Source organism: Strix aluco, chromosome 1 (assembly GCF_031877795.1).
Source record: "Strix aluco isolate bStrAlu1 chromosome 1, bStrAlu1.hap1, whole genome shotgun sequence".
NCBI classification, from domain to species: Eukaryota; Metazoa; Chordata; class Aves; order Strigiformes; family Strigidae; genus Strix; species Strix aluco.
Genome location: NC_133931.1, coordinates 142,551,495 through 142,564,044, shown reverse-complemented (window position 1 = coordinate 142,564,044; position 12,550 = coordinate 142,551,495). Strand labels below are relative to the sequence as shown.

At 36.8% G+C, this 12,550-nt stretch overlaps 1 protein-coding gene across 4 annotated transcripts in view; it reads left to right on the top strand.

Annotated features, from left to right (window-relative positions):
- Positions 1–12,550, top strand: part of ANKRD28 (ankyrin repeat domain 28) — a 125,514-nt gene that overhangs the window by 29,528 nt on the left and 83,436 nt on the right. Inside the window, exon 1 of one of the 4 annotated variants that reach the window (XM_074838387.1) lies at positions 2,601–2,647. The exons of the other annotated variants lie outside the window; for them this stretch is intronic. The gene's annotated coding sequence lies outside the window, so the exon portion shown is untranslated. Of the gene's footprint in view, positions 1–2,600; positions 2,648–12,550 lie in introns of those variants that run through there. 4 annotated transcript variants of the gene reach the window in all.

The window sequence follows — 12,550 nt, the reverse complement described above, 5'->3', positions numbered from 1 at the left end:
AACAATTTAAGTGCAAATCAGACTGTTAGGGGAAAATGTCTTGACTTCAGGTGGTGGGGAGAAGTGTTGGTTTCCCCCTCTCCTCCTTATATCTGTCTTGGGGATGAAGTGCCTGTAAAGATAATGGTTAATAGTAGTATAGTTAGGAAACTGAAGGCCATGGTTGCTGATAGACCTTGTCTTGCTCTTGTGCAAATACAAAAGCGATGCTTTTGTACAACATCCTTATTTAGAAATGGAGTGCTAACTAAAATACTTCCAAAAACCGCACTTGAGGAAGGATGAGTAATTAATTTTTCAACGAAGCTTATTAGTCCACTTTTTACAGGTTATGGGAATTGTTTATGGCTAGAAATTTTTCTTTTAGGGTAAATTATTCAGAAAACTAGGTTGTCAGACAGCTACAAGCTATCTGAAAGCATTTGTAGTATACAGATAAGAGACTTTAACTCAAGGAAATTTGGGCTGATTTTGACCCCCCAATAATAAAACCAAAAATCATAAATCCATTATTTGTCAATAATGGGTACCAGAATGGTGTATGTTTCTTTGACCTTCCAAAATTTCATGTACCATCCACAAAATAGTGTGGGAGCTATAACTTAAATTGCTGTAAGGATGGGTTGAACTGATGAAGATGAATTTATTTTTTTATCCTAATCTCAGTAATAGCTGATTTCCCCCTCCCCCCTTCCCGTGGTCTTTAACTGATTCTGGCACCTGATGCAGAAAACATGAGTTTGAAGTTGGCTGAGTTACAAAGTCAGATGCTTATGGCAGTTAGTATGGACTACCATTTCTGCAGATGTTGCTAGCAGCTCTTTAATATATGAATGTGTGGAGTAAAATAAGCTTTAGTTTTGAGTGTGTTACATCAGACTCTTTCTGAAGTGTGTACTTCAAGGTGACCTAATTTTAATCTTTCATAAACAAGAATAGGTGTGATATTTCCCTTGTTGTTGACCAGGTGGTGATAGTAATGACTGAAAAATATACTCTCTTCCAGGATGAATGGAATTTACCAGCTGCTTCTTTTGGCTGGGTGGGAGGGAATGTGTTGGGAAAATATGCTGACTGACAGTTTGCTTGTTCCATCCTTGATAAAGCCAGGAGCCCTGTGGGACAAGGAGTTGATGGGATAGAAACTGAATCTTTTTGTCCTTGATTTGGTTTTAATGCTACAGGATTCCACTTCAAAAGAAATGTAAAACAAAGCTTATATTAAGTAAAGAGAAAATACTTGAGATCTTTTCCTCATCCCTTAGGCTTGAGAAAGAGATGAGGTAAAGGCTTTTTTTTACATTTGTTTTTAATAGTTTTATGTAAAAAAACCCACAGACTCACAGATTTTGCAAAAATATTTAAATATTTGTGTTCAGGAATGCTATAAATACTTTAGAAAACAAAAAATTCAAGTGTTCTTTTTTACAAGGTCAAGAAATTTGAAGTAGCATCTCTAAAGAAATGACATAATGGGCCTTATTTTCATTTTTAAGAACTAACAATCCTTTAAGTGGCTTTGTTTTGCATATTTAGGTAAAGAGAAATATTTCAAAAGAATGAGTGTGTGTGTGTGTCCCTGCATACTAATATTTTGTGGATATCATTAGTTAAAATAGCTCTACAGTATTTTAGAAGAGTCTGGTAATACCCTTAGCAAGTAAGCATTATAGACCAAATACATTTATATTAGTCTCATATTTTTCACTGTTGAGAATTTATCATTTTACTTAGTAAGAAGTAGCTTGTCAGTTTATTAGTCTTGAGATGTATGATGTGACATGACTTTTTACATAGATTGCTGCAGACTTTTTCCTTGGTTTGTGGGTTTTGGGGTTTGTTTTTTTGTTTTCCTGCCTCAAGAAGGAAGAAATGGCAGAGAGGTTGCCTTCATACATGTTAGCCTGTTCGGAAAAGTGAAAAGTAGCACACTTCTATTCCAGAATGAGAATCTGGAAGGAACCTCACCCTTTTCCTTTTTTTTCTCTGGTACAACAGTGCTAAATAAAGCTTATTGCTACTTTGCCATAAATTGAATTGAAATAGTGAATTTTGTTAATATTCTTAGCTAATAGTGTGTGTAACTACGAAGGCTTTCATGATTTCAGAGAGTAAAGTGCTTCTGCGTAGCCCCGGGAAATTGTTCGGAGCTGGTTTCTGTCATTTGGGGAAGAACGCTTCCAGTCTCATTCTTCATATGACGATTGTCCTATTTTTCTTCCTGGCCTCTGTTCTGCAAGGTGTTACAGGGTCTGTGGTTGCTTCTCTGCAGCATGGAGGGGCTGGAGCTGGAGAGAGGTACTTTGCCTTTCTCTGTTCCATAATTCAGTGTTCGGGGAGGGCATTGCTCATCCGAAATGGTTTTTTATTAAGAGAAAATTAACAATAGACCAAATAATGTTCTGTACATTTCTAAAGAGGACAACATGACATTTAAAAAAAAAAAAAAAAAGTGTTGGGGGTTTTAAAAGCAGAGAACTAAGACTAGACCTTAAATTTTTTTTAAATGTCCATAAGGTGTCACTGTACTTCCTTCTGAAAAAATAGTCAGTTGCCTTTATTTCCTAGGTCCTGAAATCATTTGCAGGAGAGAAGGCAACAGCAGCTGAGTCAAGACTCCAAAAATTTATATCTGCATGACTTAAAGGTTGCATTTTCATAATAATGTGTGTGGTGTTTTTTAAACAGGATGTCTAAGTTCATTGATGGTTTTCTAGATTTTGGTTTAGTTTACAAAACAATTTATGAGTTCAGTAGTGTTCTCTGGTCATATATTTTGAGTAGGCTGGTTGCATTAGTAGAGTTTCCTAATGAAGACTGCACAGCTTGATACGTAAGATATAAACAAACAGGAATGTTCTAAACCATATTCTTGATTTTTTTGTTACTAAATGTTAAAGTGTTCCTAACGTATTCGTAAAACTCAGTATATTTATATTGTATAGAACACTGTTTTTTGTTTTTCGTAGTGCTTTTATAAAATAAAAGTTACCTTGCCAAAAAGTGGTAAAAACCAATCAGATACAAGACGTTCTGTGGCCTCATTTCTGCAAAAACTTGAGCAGATACTTTCCCTTTTCATACTTGCATGTTTGCTGAATGGCATTTGGTTAGTTGTAGATTCTAAGATACCTAAGCCTGTGGATTTTTAGAGGCAAGGGTATATAGAGGTTAATTTTCGTGATGTTTTAAATAAATAATGCACTTGTCACATGTATTATGTATTCTGTTTTGATACCATCTTTCTGATTCATTATTATAAGTACTCCTTTATGAAGCATTTTGTTGGCTTTTAGGAGTGCCAGAATTTACTTCGCAAGTTCTCCTCTAGATGTCATCTTAATTGAATAAATCACTGATTGAAGCCAGTGTTAGGGATATTTTGGAAGAAACGAACCCCAAAATAATACTGATTGGAAAAAACAATCCACAAGGTTAACTTTTAAATCACGTATGAGTGATTGTGTAAAGTGGTAACTACCTTGTGCTTGTATGGTAATACATGAATTGTTCACATGTGGATTCTGCATGCATAATTGTTTTTGTGTGCATTTTTGGAAACTGGACCCTAAAATTCTCCAGCCTCTTCTTATTGCCATATGCTTTATAAATACCGTTAGTACTGTAGAGACAGTTTGGCTAACATAATCTGTGAAATTTCTATGTTGCGAAATATTTTCTTTGTTTTAAAGAAACTTACTAGGAGTGATTTATATACTGAATCATGGGAGAAAAAGATGACTTCTTTGCGTAAGTAAGTTTTTGTTTAATTGGAAAGAATTTAATGAGTGATACACTTAATTGTAATAGTGTCCAAGTCTGGAAAAGTTCAGGTGTCAAGAAGGCTGTTTTGAGGTATTTTAAAGAAAATACAAAGAATGAAGTAGTTCTGATACATTGCTGATGAAGGGGAGCTCAGCTTATGGGTGCAGTTTTCCAAAGCAATCGCATCACTTTCTGTCACAGTGAGCAGTTTGAACGCTCCTACTGCTTCTGTGTCAGCTTTTAGCCCATGATGAGCTGGCTCAAATAACTCGCCAGCAAAAAAATGAATAGGGACAATTGGATCACACAAGTTAAGTGTGTGTGCTGGCTCAGGAAGGGGATGTGAATGTGCAAGGATCATGTGGGAAAGGGAAGAGTGAAGAGTCTCTCCAGGGGCCAGCAGTTAAAATCAGACTCATCCACTTCTTCAGATGTCACTTTTTAAAAAAAAAAACAACACCCAAAACCCCAAACAAATAAATAAAACCCCAAAAATTTCTAAGCTGGTAAAACTTTAATTAATGTTCTAAATTAATACTTTGTTATATTTTGTGAAATTTAATTCAGTAACAGACTGCTGAGCTTTTTAAGGAAAGTGCTTTTTAATCTTCTAAATAACAGAATTGAAAAATTGGTAGCAAAAGTAAGTTCTAAAACTAAATGTTGCTTACATGATCTTATCCTGAAGGGATGTGTAAGAGCCCTCTTGGGAGCTACTTCTTTGGTGGGCATCAAGGGGAGGACTCTTTTGCAAGGTTTGAAGCAGCTAGGTAAGATTTTTTGCTGTTCCTGTATTTCTCCTTGCTCAGTTTTGGGAAAAGTCATCCATTTTGGCAGCTACAGAAGATTCAGATGAGCTCTCTCATCCCGTAGTAGTGTGCGTGTGAATATGTGGATTTTATCCAGCTGTGTTTTCCAGATTGTTTCCAGTTGCCAGAAAGGAGCTCTGTCTTTGCATATGAGGAAGGTATAAGGGGTTCCTAAAACCTTCTAGGAATTATAGCTTCCCCCAAACAGAAAATCCTGATACGTGAGGCAGCTATTGACCCACACTATTTTAAAGAGAATCAGAGTAATTCATACACAGTGATGCTGAGTGTTTACTTACTGAAGAGAGATAAAATACATAAATGTGGTGGTATCCATAGCAACTAGAATTCATTTTGCTCACTTGCATACAGTATTTTGAGACCCTGGTACGTATGGAAACAAAATCCCACCTGTGAGCAAGCCAGCTGAACTGTGCCTTCTGTGGTTGCAGTCTATTCATATCTACCCAAAATTGTATTAAAAGTGTTGCACTGGTAGGAATGTTAAATGCATTTTTAGTGTTATATAGTAGTTAAATATTTATCATTTTTTTTCAACTTGTAACTATTCTGCAAGAGAGAATCTGATTTCAAAAATCTTTAAAAGAAAAATTTTAAATCTTTTTAAAGGAAATTATTCAACGTATTCAGCACCCTCCCCTCCCAAACACCATCCTGGAAAAAAACCCTCACCACCAAAGTCCCCACCCCCCACAACAACACTCTTCCCTGGGTGGGACAGGGAGGGGGAGCCTGGGCTGTAGGCAGATTGTACCATCACATGAGTAATGATAGGAAAATCTGAACAGAAACTTTTAAAGGCAACAATTTTTTTTTTTTTTTTTCTTTCTTAAGGTTGAGAATTTTGGAGCTATTTAGTATTTCAATCTCTTCCTCCCCCCAGTATTACTGACTTCCAAAACTTTCTACTAGGACAGTTTCAGTAATGACAAAAATGGAGAATAGGTTTTTTGAAGGAGTAGATTTTGTAGTCCTTTTCTCATTGACAAAACCAGAGCTACATTTTGAATGGTAGAAATTGTGTGGTCTTCTGAGAAAGTATTTGCTGCAATTGCTCTGTCATTCTAAATATAGTGTTTCCTCTTGATAATGCTTCTTAGTTCTTTTATTTACCAGAATGTTATGCTTATGAGTGAGTAGCAGACAGCATTGAAAGCTATTTAACTTTCTTTCTCTAAGGTGATCAGACTTGGGAAGTATTAGATAGGAATTGCTTCCATGCAGTGTCCTCTTTCTGATGCTCTTCTGATAGAGGAAAAGCAGTCTATATTATATAGCTGCTTCTACTTAGATTTTTTTTTTTTTTCCTTTCTCAGTCCAACCCTTGTTCCTTTCCCTCATGGCCATTTAATCACTGGAGGCCAGTGAGTACTGTATAATACTTCTTTGGATGCATTCCTGTTACCTATTCTTAGATTTTCAAAGGCTGTTTGTTATTCTTCATTCTTAATTGGTTATACCTTGTTGCCCCTGTGACTGGATTAACATTTTGTTAGTACTGGCTGCTGTGTGAGTCCAAGCAAAACATAGACTAAGATAAAACCCCACTAATACGGCTGAAACAAGACCAGTAATGGACTTGCTGTAGCAAAATTTCCAAGATGATTTTTGCAAATACAACTGAAATCAAACTTAATTACCAGTTGGGAGTTGGTGGACTTTCTGACCTTGGCCTACAGAGATATGATCCACTGAGCTGCTTGGGTTTTGTGTTTTGTTTTTGGGGGGGCAAAAAAACCCCCAACTGCTCCCCTTTTTTATTTCTTTCTTTGATAGTTGAAAGCAGATTGCTCTTGTTTGTTTTCTTGAATAGTCAACAGCTTATTTTCTTCAATAGTCTACAGTAATTTGTTACTTGAGGAAAAGCAACCAATTCTGGAAATGTCCTAAGCTGATGTGAGTCATCACTGAAGGTTTTAAATAGTTGAATGTGGTGTTTGTTTCCTCCCTTCCACAGCTCAAAATGGTATGAATCATTTTTTCAGTGTTTCCCAGATAACAGTCTGAGCGGAAGCAGTGTGCATTTCTGACTCAAGTTCTTAAATGTTGGTGGAGCACTCCCAGCCACTGCTGGTTTTGGCCGTGTGGGAATTCCATAGGAATTTCAGACAAATGTATAAAAGCAAACATTGTGTAACCATGGCAACTTACCCATGAGGATCGATGTGGTTGGTGACATAAAACAGTGAAAGCCCTCTACTGACTGGCATAACTGACTTAACTTTTCTGCCTAAATTCTGTAAGTGATGCAGGATAAAAATTCAGTCATGAGAATCACTTTACAAGTTTGTAGTCCTGCGGAACACTAGGATTTGTGTTTTATTTTATATGGCTACCTGCTACTGTTCTTACCTGCTAAAACAGAAACATCTTTTATGAAACCAAATCTCTTCCATAGTTTCATATGCTCTTAGTCAAATTCAGGTGTCTCTGTTCTTTCTACATAACTTGGAGCACAACTCAAAAGCAATACAGACTTAAGTATAACTGAAACAGCCCTGAAAAAATTAACTAATGAATTTTAGAGGGGGAAGAGAAGGAGAAAAGGAGGAGAATAACACATCTGCATTAAAGAATGGTGTTGGGAGGAATAACCTTGATGTGACTTAGAAAGGAGTAACTGATTTGTCTGTCATCCCAAGCTCATCAAACATGCTGCAATGACAGCTTTTATATGCCATCATTTAGAGTGGAGCTAGTGATATTATCAGATTGGCCACTCGTCATAGGCAGCAGAGCAACTCTCATTTCTAGAAATCTACCTGACTAAAATTTGCTTCTTCAGAAGCTCAGCAGTATGACAATCCAGAAGAGTTTTAATGAGGAAATGATAAACTTTATTCCGGGTTTCTTGGGTCCAGCTAGAATTTCCAAATTTTCAATCTCGACACCAGCACTGTCCAGTGCTGAATGTGGGCATGTTGCATCGTGCTGCCTTTCCTTTAAGGGACTTTCCAGCCTTCAGCAAAAGAACCAAAGTTAAGACAAAAGCAAAGTGAGGATAAACGTCATTGTCTTGTAGCCCATACAGGTAAATGAGCCTCAGTGGGGAAGATGAGTGGCCTTACAGATCAAATGTAATGCGTTCCTAATCATCTGCTGAAGGAAACACCAGTTTGTTAAAAAACAAACCAAAAAAGCATCTGAATCCAGGGAAGTTGGAACTTGTTCTTTTCACTATCTAACAATGAAAGATCACACTCAGGTGTGTTGTTTTTTTTTTGTTTAAGCAGCTGGTAGGTGAGAATTGCTTTTTTTCCTTGGGATACTGGCATAGGAAATTGGTTTCAGTGCATCAGAGCAAGAAAAAGCTGTTAAGCTTGCTGTACCATACTTTAGAAAACTCCAAGGAGATCTACTGATATTCAAGGATGCAGCCTCTGAGAGGCCTATGGTGATCTTGTGCATTATAGCGTTTGTCCTTGAAGCACAGACCATGCGCTGTATTTGCAAGGCCCAGAATGCTTATTGAAGAGGGAAAAGCAAGGCTATTGTATGGTGAAAATAAAACAGTGTGGGTTAGGCTTTTTGGTAATAAATGATGGTTTGATTTTGTTTTCCTCTGCAGAAGCAGGAAGAAATTTTCAAATCAGCACATTGTGTGCTTAACTTGAGAGCATGAGTAGATCAGTAGAAAAGCAGATCAAAGGAGATGTAGTAATTCTCGGCATATGTGTGTGCCTGCATGCCCAAAGGGAATTCTCTTAGTTGTTTTACCAGCTGCCCTAATATAAATTAAAATTAAAACATGATCCTACTAAATTGTAAGAGTGTGTGCACAATTGGTATAAAAACTTTGAAGGCAATGTGATGATACGAAACTAAGATTAGGAATTCTGCAGTCATTCATTTACTCCAGCCAAGCTACCTTTTATCTGTTTCTTCTCGTTGGGAAGATGTAATAGCATTGCTTCCTGAAGCATCGGGCTGTCAGTGCCAGCTGTTGGCTGTTGTGGGTTGATGTCTTCCAATGTCTCTGGGTTGTTATTTTCGCTCTGCTATTGTTGCGTTCCTGTCCAGTCTCACCTCCCAGCAACTGGCTGGGTAGTGCTGGGAGAGGACAGTTCACATGTGAAAGAGCAAACAGGAGCTGCTGAGACTGAGCCTTTGATTTTTGTTTTGTTTGTTTCCTTCAACTCTGCTTTTAGAGCTGGTGTGCACAGCTGAAATTGCTGCCTTCGGTAATTGTTCCTGGAAGGATACTGTGGTTATTATTTTAATTGATGCCATTTTCAGTGCCAGAAAACAAAATTGGCTGTGGACATGGTCTGAGCTAGAAGGAACTCAGGAGGCCAGAAGTATTTCTGCTATCAGTGGCTTTTCTGCCTTTGCTTTGCCAACAATGAAAATACCTGTAACTGATCTGTGGGCCTTGCTTTTTGTATTATGAAAACATTTTTTAAAAGCTGTCATACTTGCAAAAAAACCTTAAGTGTACAGCTAATAATTGTGGGTTTGTGTGGGTTTAACAAATGCTGAAGTGTTTTGCCTACTTCTCTCTTTGAGCTGGTATTTTGAGATAATATCTTCTCCATTTTCCAATAGAAGTCATTTTCTGTCACTTACCTTTTCCTAAAAAGAAAAGTTGCTTTAAAACCAACCTGTCTCCTGTCCAGAGGCCACACCACGCTACTTAGTTTGTTTACATATGTTTGTCTGTCTTCACAGATGCAGACTCATCTTAACTGTCCATAACAACATATGTGCATAGATGCATCTTCTTGTGGTCTCTCTTCCCTGAAACAGGAGTTGTTTTGACTTCCAGTTAATTTTATAAGACTGACAATTTCACTGTCAGACTTGCACGGTTATTATTTAGGAAAGCTGTTGGGTGTAAAACCTGTCTTCCATTTTGGTCAAAAGACAGGGAGGTGGCTGCTGTTACATGCAGCTGATGAATCAATAGGAGCCCCCAGCCAGGGCACATACACGTTTTTTTTATGAAGTAGCTTGAGGATCTAAAGTCAGGCAGACCAGAGGACTTCTCTTATGTGCTACTTGTTAATGTAAGAATGGATTGTTGATTTTGATTACAGGGTTGTACTCTAAAAGAGCACAAAAAAGTCCTGCCAGTGAAGTTAAATCTGGCCTTCATAAAAAGGGAGGTGGTGTGGGTGACATCCTAGCTAGAAGATTATGAGGGAAGATGCTGTTGCCTCCGATTTCCACTTTCCTTAAAGAGAAATAGGGCTTGTATTTGCTTTTCTGGTTTTTGGGAATGTCTGTGCTCAGTTGTCTTTTTTCTGATTGCTAGGCTCCATATATTGGGTATCAGAGATAATTTTTTTTGAAGGTTATTAGTTTCTCTTGTACTATGGTGGTTGTAAGGTGCTTCAGCTGAGAGTTTCTCTACCAGTGTATTGTTCAGATGTATAAAATGTGCAAGAAGTCTTAAACAGAAAATTGCTTAGTAAACTTCTAACACTTTAAAGATACTTCATTGAAGTTCTTTGATCAGATGGTATTTCTGAAATATTTTTAAAGGGTTACAGTTTGATTAAGTATACAAATGAAGTTTACATCTCAATCACAAACAGATGTTTTACATTATTAATTTTTCTTACGCTGCTCCAGTAGAGAAAAATCAGAATGAATACTGGATTATTTTCCTTCTTTGTCATATTTATGTCTCAAATTTTGTTGAGATGACTTATTCAGTTACTGGATTTTATTAATTGTAAAGTCTTAAAAGAAAATACATGACTACATAAAATAGTTCTGTACATTAATAGAGGCTATATATTTGCATGAGAAGTAAGAACTGCCTGTGGTAGCCGGGAGGTGCAAGCAAAGCTATTTTGCTTGTCCTTCGAAGCAGAAATGTGGAGTGCAGAGATTAAAACTACTCTCCTTTTTCTTCATTCCAGCTGTGCAAATGCTCTGGAATAAACAGAGCAAAATTGGTAAGAAAGGTAGTAATTTCTTGTTGCTTTAGACTGTTCTGTTTCCTGACTCCACCTCATTCCCTCAGGAGTGGGGAGGAAGCAGAAGAGGAGTTCAGATGAGTGACTCACAAGGCTTCTAGAAGTATTGTAGCTTATGTTCATGGTGATGCTGAACACTCATCTCTGTCTATATGTGGGCAACGCTTTAGTAAATATTCTAGCGAAATTATATAAAAATCTGCTTATACTGGGACATGCCTATATACTACAGTTGTAGCTATTACAAGCAATCTTCATCTTCTGAAGAAATCCATAGATTAGGTCTTTTCCTTGCAGAGCTGATACAGATTGTTTAAAACATAATTCATAAGACTTACTTGGTTCTGATTTTTTTCATTTTTACTGGAACCTGAGAGAACAATTTCCTTCCTTTCCTAGATCCTTAATTGTTCAAAATATTAAATGAAACCAGTTGGATTGATCTCAGCCCAAAAACGACTTGGTAAATGCTGATTGGCAAGAGAGAAGTCTATATTTGGGTAGTTTTGTTGATACTGTATGTGCTTCAGTGAGGTTTTGTTGTCATCAGCAGTGCTGCTACAGTCTGCCCATCAGTTCCTAGAGAAAAGGCTAGATTATAGAAAAGGTTGCTATTTTTAGTTGATTCAGAGTTCATGTTTTTTCTGTCTGGTGTAGACATGGCTACTGTCATCCATGTTTTAACCTGCAGGTTGCATTCTTGTAATCTTTTTATATGCACCCATGAAAGACTCTTGGAACTTAATTTACTTAAAGGCAAGTAATTTGAAAATTACAATAGTTTTTATTTGCAAAAAGCTATTCCATCAACACAAAAGCTTTTTTGCTAAAATGCATATCCTCACTATTGTCCACTTAAAAATTCTTTCTGTTCACTCTTCATTGCACTCCTTAAAATTTCAGAGTTAAGTATGGGGATCTTACTTGATAGCCTCCACGATATTTAATTGTTATCAGACAGATCACCCCTCGAGTCCCAGTAGACGCGACGTTCTTTTTTCTTTTTTTGTTAGGCCATTTTCGACTCTTCCTACTAATTTAATAAGCTTTCTTATTGGATATATGTGACATTTGGAGAAGGTGGATGCTGATGACCTGCTGTCTTCAGTTATTTGTTAACATAAACTGAAAAGGGTTTTTGAGAGGTGCAGTGTTAGTTTGGGAAGAGGAGAAATTCCTCTTGAATTTGCTCTGCTTTCATTCTCTGTTACTATTACCTCTTTTCTTGCACTGAAAGGTAGTAGTCTAGATAATCTGCTGAAAAACTGTAACCTTAGTATGGTTTGTTTCAGTAGAATTGTGAACTTCAGCTTTTGGCTTTCAGTATAGCTGTTAGGTAGCATTAGAAACTTGTACTTTGCACACCAGAGGATACCTTGGATGTTTTTTTTGAAGTTGAAAGAAGAGATGATTAGAGATGTTGTTTGCGTTGAGGTGAAGGCAGTACTCTCAGTTGAAGGGGATGGAGGGGAAGATTGTTCTTTTAAGTTCATTGCAAGCAAAAGTTAAATGTTTCTAGATTTGTGTTGTCCTTTGGTTATGGAAGTAATTGCACACGCACACACATGCCTAGCATGAGTAGTTTTTTTTGTCTGCTTACTTACATGGTTTAGATTGCTATCAAGATCGATATAATATTGACTCAGTTGTGTTGGTTCTCTTTCTAACGCAAACTGTGGCATGTTGACTTTATCTCTTTGTAATAATGTCACCATTCAAAAATATATAATGTCATGCAAGATATATTAACTTGAAAATAGTCTATATATCAATTTTATTTTAATTATATGTAAGATTTCTAGAGTACCAGAGTAGATTCAGATATTCTTAACTTTTCTGAATTTTCAGTTAACTGAATGTGAAGTCTTGTACTTTTTAAAGGTAACTATTGCATTTCTAGCTGATTTTTTTTTTAAGTGTATTTTGGAGCGCTAATTGCAAAGGTTAAAAAGGGACCACTTTCAGATAATTTGAACTAAATTGGGCATTATCTCTATCTGGCAACATGTCCAGTTGGCAATTCCAAAGAAG